This window comes from Habropoda laboriosa, unplaced genomic scaffold (assembly GCF_001263275.1).
Source record: "Habropoda laboriosa isolate 0110345459 unplaced genomic scaffold, ASM126327v1 scaffold36, whole genome shotgun sequence".
In the NCBI taxonomy this organism is placed as follows: Eukaryota; Metazoa; Arthropoda; class Insecta; order Hymenoptera; family Apidae; genus Habropoda; species Habropoda laboriosa.
Window position 1 is genome coordinate 1071984 of NW_017100155.1, and position 7069 is coordinate 1079052.

Consider the following 7069-nt stretch of genomic DNA (forward strand, 5'->3'; position numbering starts at 1 on the left):
ACTGGCTGTTCGATAGTTACTGTACTTGTGGTTATGCAATCGTAGTGTTTAATTTACTGAATTTGTTAGTTAAAAATTTGTACGTACAGTGATATGTTAAATGATCCGTGGGAAATTTATATCAGATTGTGAAATGAAACGATAAGAAAATGGAGATTAGAATCGAGTGGTTTTTATTATGTTTCTTGTTGAACGTTAGGTGAAATTGCGAGAGGATATAAGGAATTTTTGTGTGCAGCATTCGACAGGATTGGATTTCTGCTACAACGTGCACTTTCTATGTTTCTTTTAATAGTTCGAGATATGAACTCTGATTGTTATGCAAATTGACTGGGATATTTTTATACACCGTGCTATACTACTTTCTAAGAATTGAGACTATAATAAGAATACATTGGTTTTGCACCATTCAAGTTCCTTGAAAATTAAACAGATTTCAGTGATATCGAAAATACAAATTTTTTCATTTTCTGCAAATTTTTGTCTGTAAACGATATTACTAGTCTCTGCAATCTTAACACGGTGATCGACTCAGGCTCCTTGAAAATTAAACGATTTTCAATTCAGTATTATTCACAAAGTCAAATTTCAATGATTTCAAAAATTAAAATTTTGAAATTTTCTGTAATCGAGCTCTTTGAAAATTAAACGATTTTCAATTCAGTATTATTCACAAAGTCAAATTTCAATGATTTCAAAAATTAAAATTTTTTAATTTTCTACAAAATTTGGTCTCTAAAAAATATGACTACTCTCTGCAATCATAATACGCTTATCGACTCGAGCTCTTTGAAAATTAAACGATTTTCAATTCAGTATTATTCACAAAGTCAAATTTCAATGATTTCAAAAATAAAAATTTTTTAATTTTCTACAAAATTTGGTCTCTAAAAAGTATTGCTGTTCTCTGGAATTTTAGCACGCCGATTGACTCAAGCTCCTCGAGAATCAAACGATTTTCAAATCAATATTACCACAAATTCAAATTTCAGTAATATCAAAAATAAAAATTTTGAAATTTCCTGCAAATTTTTATCTAAAAAAAATGTTACTATTCTCTGCAATCATAACACGCTTATCGACTCAAGCCTCCTCAAAACTAAACGACTTTCAATTCAACATCATCCACAAATTCACATTCCAACGTGAAAACTAAAAATGTGAAAATTTTCTGCAAATTTTTCTCTACAAAACAAAAAACCAAAATTGCTACTCCGTGCAATCATAACACGCCGATCCGTGCTCGGATTATTTTCAAGCCGCATAACACTTTTATCTCGCGGCACGCACGAGCCAAGGCAGTGCGTGAGAACTGATAGGAGAGAGCGATTAATCGATTCCCTCTTTATCTACACGCTTCTTCAACGATGAACTTTTGCGTATGATGCAGACGCTAAAATTATTTGTTACTCCGCGACATTTATTTCTATCTTCCTTTTCTCTCTCTCTCTCCTTTTTCTGTAAATACACCGCGCCGCCAGATAAACGAACCAGCCGAGAATTTCGCTTTCACAACCTCAATTTTTACCGTTCGCCAATGGAAAAAGATGTAATTGCAGTTCTTCTTTCAATTTCTTCTTCCCCCTTCGTGCGCTATGCTGTCTGTAACTGTTCACGTGCAACGCGAAACCGATACGTTCGACCTATTTATGTTTTACAATTCACTATGCGACAACCATAGTAAATTCGTATCTTTGTCTCGCTTTTGTATCACGGGCAATTATTTCACTCGCAGGCTCGTTTATATCCTGTCCCTCGAACTTGTTCTTTTTTTTCTCTTCTCTCTCTCTCTCTCTCTCTCGCTTTTTTCCTTCGTTTCGTCGAGTGGTTAATGCGTATGTTCTGTAATAGAATTATGTATTCATGAAAGAGCTCTATAAGGCCCGACGACATGAATTTTACATTACCATATTCACGTATTAGACGTAATCTAAAATTTCGCTACTCTACACTGTCGCATAATCGTCCTTCGATTAGCCGCGAATAACACCATTTTTCTTCTTCTTCTTTTATCTGAAGATCGTAGGTGTGCTTGTGTATCGACATCTTCAACGTTCAATTTCCAATGCGTCAGAGGCCCAAGCTCGAATCACGATCTATTCTTATTAAAATATTCCCTCCAGTTGTACAGGATAACTTCATTTCGTATTCTCCTCGACATTTGCACTCGATTGATCATTGGTAACATTAACGTGGAAATCCCACGAATAATTTAAGTGTCTCGTGTCTACTTTGGATCGTTTACAGTTTTATCGAGTTGTCGAGTGCAAAATTTTCCGTCATCGGTATAATTATATTTGCGTCGAATCGGCGGTATTTAATAGAATTGCTTTTAACACTAGTTTAGTTTCTTTTTTTGCGAATTTGTATTTCAATTCTACGCTTATCGGTGGTTTTTTTAGTTACCTCGTTGTTCTTGGGAGGTTTGCAATAAATATTAACGCTCGTTTAAAATAAATATATAATAACGAGGTATTATTATAGGCATTGCTAAACATTTTTATTATTATAATTTAGTTTAATACCTATCATTTCGTGTTTTAATATACGTGGAAGCATCTTGATACTTCCGTCATTTTTATGCAAATTTTCTTCGAGATTTCTTTTTCTACCAATGCTTTAATGGTGATTGTATCTCGTTTAGCTCGTAAAATTAGTCATAAAACTGCAATACAACTCGCGTGCGTGATCGTTCGTCACAATTTTTCGACTGCTTAAATACTTTCGTGTTTCATTTGACCTCCGTACCGTATCTTTTCTTCCAACTATACATTTGCAGAGTAAGCCTTCAGATAGAGAAACGATCGAACTGCACTTTTATAATTAATATTGCACAGTTTAATATCTATCTGTACAAAGTGAAGAATTTCTCTCGAATTTTGCATTAATTAATCGGTATCTAAAGGCTGTAGAAAATCCTTTCGTCTCGAGAACGCGATGATTCACTGTGCGCTACTGTTCATTTAAATTCCACGTTTGTAAATTCGCGCAAAAAGATACCGGAATCTATAGCCAAAAGGCAGGATTCTCTTTTTCGACTGCTTAAAAACACTCGTGATTCATTTGACCTTCCGTATAATATCGTTTCTTCAAACTATACATTGACAAATCGAGCTCTAAGCTAGAGATGCAAGCTTGAATTGTATTTGCACTGCGTTTGTAAATTGATAGTAGACAACATTAAACTTCTGTCGAGTTTTAGGTTAATTGAACAATGTCTGTAAGCTGTAGAGACAGCTGACGAAAATTCTTTCGTTTTAACAATGCGGTGATACATCGTACAGTCGGTGAAAGCGATATACTGAGGGAAATTGGGGGAAACAAGGAGTTTGAGAGTTTGATGTTAATGTGGAATTGGTCCTTCCAAAAATTTGTTTGCGTCTTAATTGTCGATAGATGTAGGTTAATTTTCGCTTAGAAAAAATTGAATCGCGCGTCTTTTCAATCCTTAAGAGTGTCGCTATCGCTCTTCAGCCACGATTATGAATTTAAAAATTTTCTACAAAATCGCAAATACGTTTTTTTCTGCGGTTTCCGTAAGTTTTAGAAGATAAAAAAGCGAAGTTTTGAAAATATTCACCTGATTTTAATTAGGGCAAAGGGGAAAGCAGTTAGTCGTCTAGTTTCCAAGAAAACTATAGAAAAGTGTTGGAAAACTTCCATGTAAAACTGGCATGATCTTGAGTCACTCAAACCCTCACAGCTCTTACAATTTGTCCAATTTCGAAAAATCCTTCGACAGACAAATTCTCCGAGCAACGAAGAGTGCAAAAATGCAAAAAAGAAGTACTGATTTTTCTGACCTCAAAAACCAGGATACTTGCTTAAAGATTTTCGAAAATTTGCGTCAAACACAGTCTTGCCTTATTCAAACCCTCACATCTCTTCCAATTCGTCCAATTTCGAAAAATCCTTCGACAGACAAATTCTCCGAGCAACGAAGAGTGCAAAAATGCAAAAAAGAAGTATTGATTTTTCTGACCTCAAAAACCAGGATACTTGCTTAAAGATTTTCGAAAATTTGCGTCAAACATAGTCTTGACTCATTCAAACCCTCACATCTCTTCTAATTCATCCAATTTCGAAAAATCCTTCGGCAGACGTATTCCCCATGCAAGAAAGTACACAAAAATGCAGAAGAAAGAAAAAAATATTTCTGACTTCGAAAACCAGAATACCTCCTTAAAAATTTTCGAAAATTTGCATCAGACGTGGTTTTGACTCACTCAAACCCTCACATCTCTTCCAATTCGTCCAATTTCGAAAAATCCTTCGACAGACAAATTCTCCCCCCAACAAAGTACACAAAAATCAATATTCCTCACCCGAAAAACTCAAATCCCTCTATAAATCCCACGTTCACAAATCCCCTTCAAAAGAAGATCCCCAAACGCACACCCAAAAAGAAAGAAAACTCCCGAAATCTCGATTGATGCGCGGACAGCAGGTTTCGTGCATCATAAATCTGTTTCTCGGAGATTGGACTTGGAGAGCAGGCCTGGCAGACAGGCAGGCATACTCTCTCGCGGCTGACCGCGTAAACAGGGTGTAATTAAAAAATCTCACTAGCCGGTCTTTGTGTCGGTTGGTTGTATATAGTTGATGTCCTTGCCGAGGCAATTCGAAATCCTGTCCCGGTCTCGCATTAGCGAGGGCGTGGTTGGTCGTTCGTTCCTGGTCCGAGGATAGCAGCCTCGTAGTAATTGCACCAGACTCGTTTCCACGACACGACTTTTGCGGATTCGACTTTGCTTCTTTCTCTCTTCCCTTCCATTATCCATTCGCAATTCCGCACACTCTGTTCCTGCTAGTCGTCGTCGTCGTCGTCGCTTCGAAACGTGACAAATACCACGTCCGCGTCTCCTCCTTCTTCCTCTCGCGAATTAACGACACGCTCGGGATACCGGGTGGAAGGTAAACACGTAAACGGGTTGGTACGATGTAGAACACACGCGCGGATTGACCATCGAAACGTTAGGTGAGCGTTTTTCGTTACGTAACTAAGACGCTAAGCGAGAGATTCTAATTACGATCTCGCGCGTTTCGGTGCAAGAGGGGTACCGTTGTCGAGGTAAAGAAAATCACGGTGTTTATTAATAGAATTTTCCTGGGCCGTATTGATAAGCGATATAAACACGAGTCCTTGAACGAGTTGCACGTAGCTGAGCGTGACCGAATTCGAACGGCGCGATTCGAACGATTCCGATCTCGCTGGACATTGTGCAGGTTTTTTATGAGAATTTTTAGGTGGTTGCAAGTATGTACGCGGAACTATTGAGAAGCCTGTTAGACGTTTGTCAAGGTGGAGTGTTCATTTTGTTTGTTTTTTTTTCGGGTACTCCTTTGTAACGGTTCTGTGGAACATGGATTTGTGGTTTGGAATTAATTTGAGAATCTTTGAATATTTTGAGGCATTTATATAACGAAATAAATGGAAGAGTGTCACTTGAGTGTCAAATGTAGGATAATTGAGCTTCCTGTTGGTTTATGAAGTACAGTAAATTCTCCGCAAGTGTCAGTCCGCAAGGAACCTAAACCTGACACTTGTAGAGTCAGGGACTACGTTTTCGAGCCTCGCGCCCGCCTTTGTAGTTTGCCGAACGTAGACAAGGACAGCGAATAAAAGATACCAAACACGACATAATTTGAACAACATTTACTTATTAACACGTTCACTGTCTGGCGTTACAGTGAATAAGTAAATGTTGTCCAAATTATATCGTGTTTGATCTCATTTTCATCAGAAAAATCTCACCAACATGTTAAAAAAATTTCAGATGAAAAATAGTAAAATTAAAGAAATTATATTTTTCTATTATGAATTGTCGAGCCGTGAAATCTCGTAAAAGAAACCGAGTGGTGTAGCGTTACATAGGCGCAGCAATGACGCAGCCTAGGCGTAGGACCATCTATAGTGACACTTGTAGAATCCAAACTTACTGACACTTGTAGAGAATTTACTGTATTTGCTATTTTCTTTAGTTTTTAACTATCTTTAGAAACTCTTTACTATTTTGCTTATTTTTTAAATATTTCTAGAAACTATTTGCTATTTCGTTTAAATTTTAAATCTCAGAAAAGTCTGCTTATCCGGCAGAAAACTTCTCTAAAATGTCCCACATTCTATCACCATTTTCAAACGCATCAAAACGAAACACGACTTAATAAATTTCAGCTGAAGGAAACTAAAAAAAAAAAAAAACGAAGCAACCGCAAAAGTACCGAAATGATAAATGTTGGATTTAATTCTTCCTCGCGATTCATTGTTTCAATCGTTTCTGGTAGCGAAGAAAGAGTCGCACGGTGACCTTCTCGACTTTCCTGGAACCGCGTCGCGTCTGTCCCCTTTCGCCCTTTCGCCGGTTCTCCACCCTTCGTCCTTTGCGCTGCTTCGGGGCCAAGCGGACCAAAGAATTCGCCGGTATTATTCCGACGAAAAAATGTTTAAGTGCACCGACGGAACGGTTTCTCCGCGCGCGTTACTCAGGTGTCTACCCCCTTTTGTTCTCCGGCGAACGTAGCGAGACTTTTCAGCCGAACTGCGCAGATTTACACGCATACGGTACAATACAGCGATCATTGCAGCGTCCCCGCGAACAATGCCGATTTACATACGCGAGATTTGTCGATTTTTCATTCTTCGTACGCGAGATTCATCGGTGCACGTATGTTACGGTGGATCTATGTAGGAATAAAATGGAGGGAACGTTATGACGTCGATTTCAGAACTGGACGTAGAATTCCTTTAACCCCTTTGGGTCAGATTTTGGGTAAGATGCGATGGAGAGAGTTGTATTGGGAATAGAAATTCATTTTAGTTTTGACTTTCGTTTTTGTTTCTAAGACTGAGTGTTGTGAAATGTAATTAATCTATGATATATTGTTAGAAGTGTGTAGCACTGGGGACTCTCGATTTCGCCGAAGAAAGGGGCTTTTGCGTATTAAAGCGTTTCATCTTCGAATTTTCCTATATTTAAATTTTCAAATTTTCATATATTTCAATATTTAAATTACCAAATTTTCAAATATTTCAATATTTCAATTTTCAAATTTTTAGATATTTAAGTTT

General features: G+C 37.5%; 1 protein-coding gene across 1 annotated transcript in view; it reads left to right on the top strand.

Moving 5' to 3' along the window:
* LOC108576255 (DNA-binding protein D-ETS-4-like) overlaps nt 1-7069 on the top strand; it is a 129096-nt gene that overhangs the window by 3231 nt on the left and 118796 nt on the right. The window lies entirely within an intron of this gene.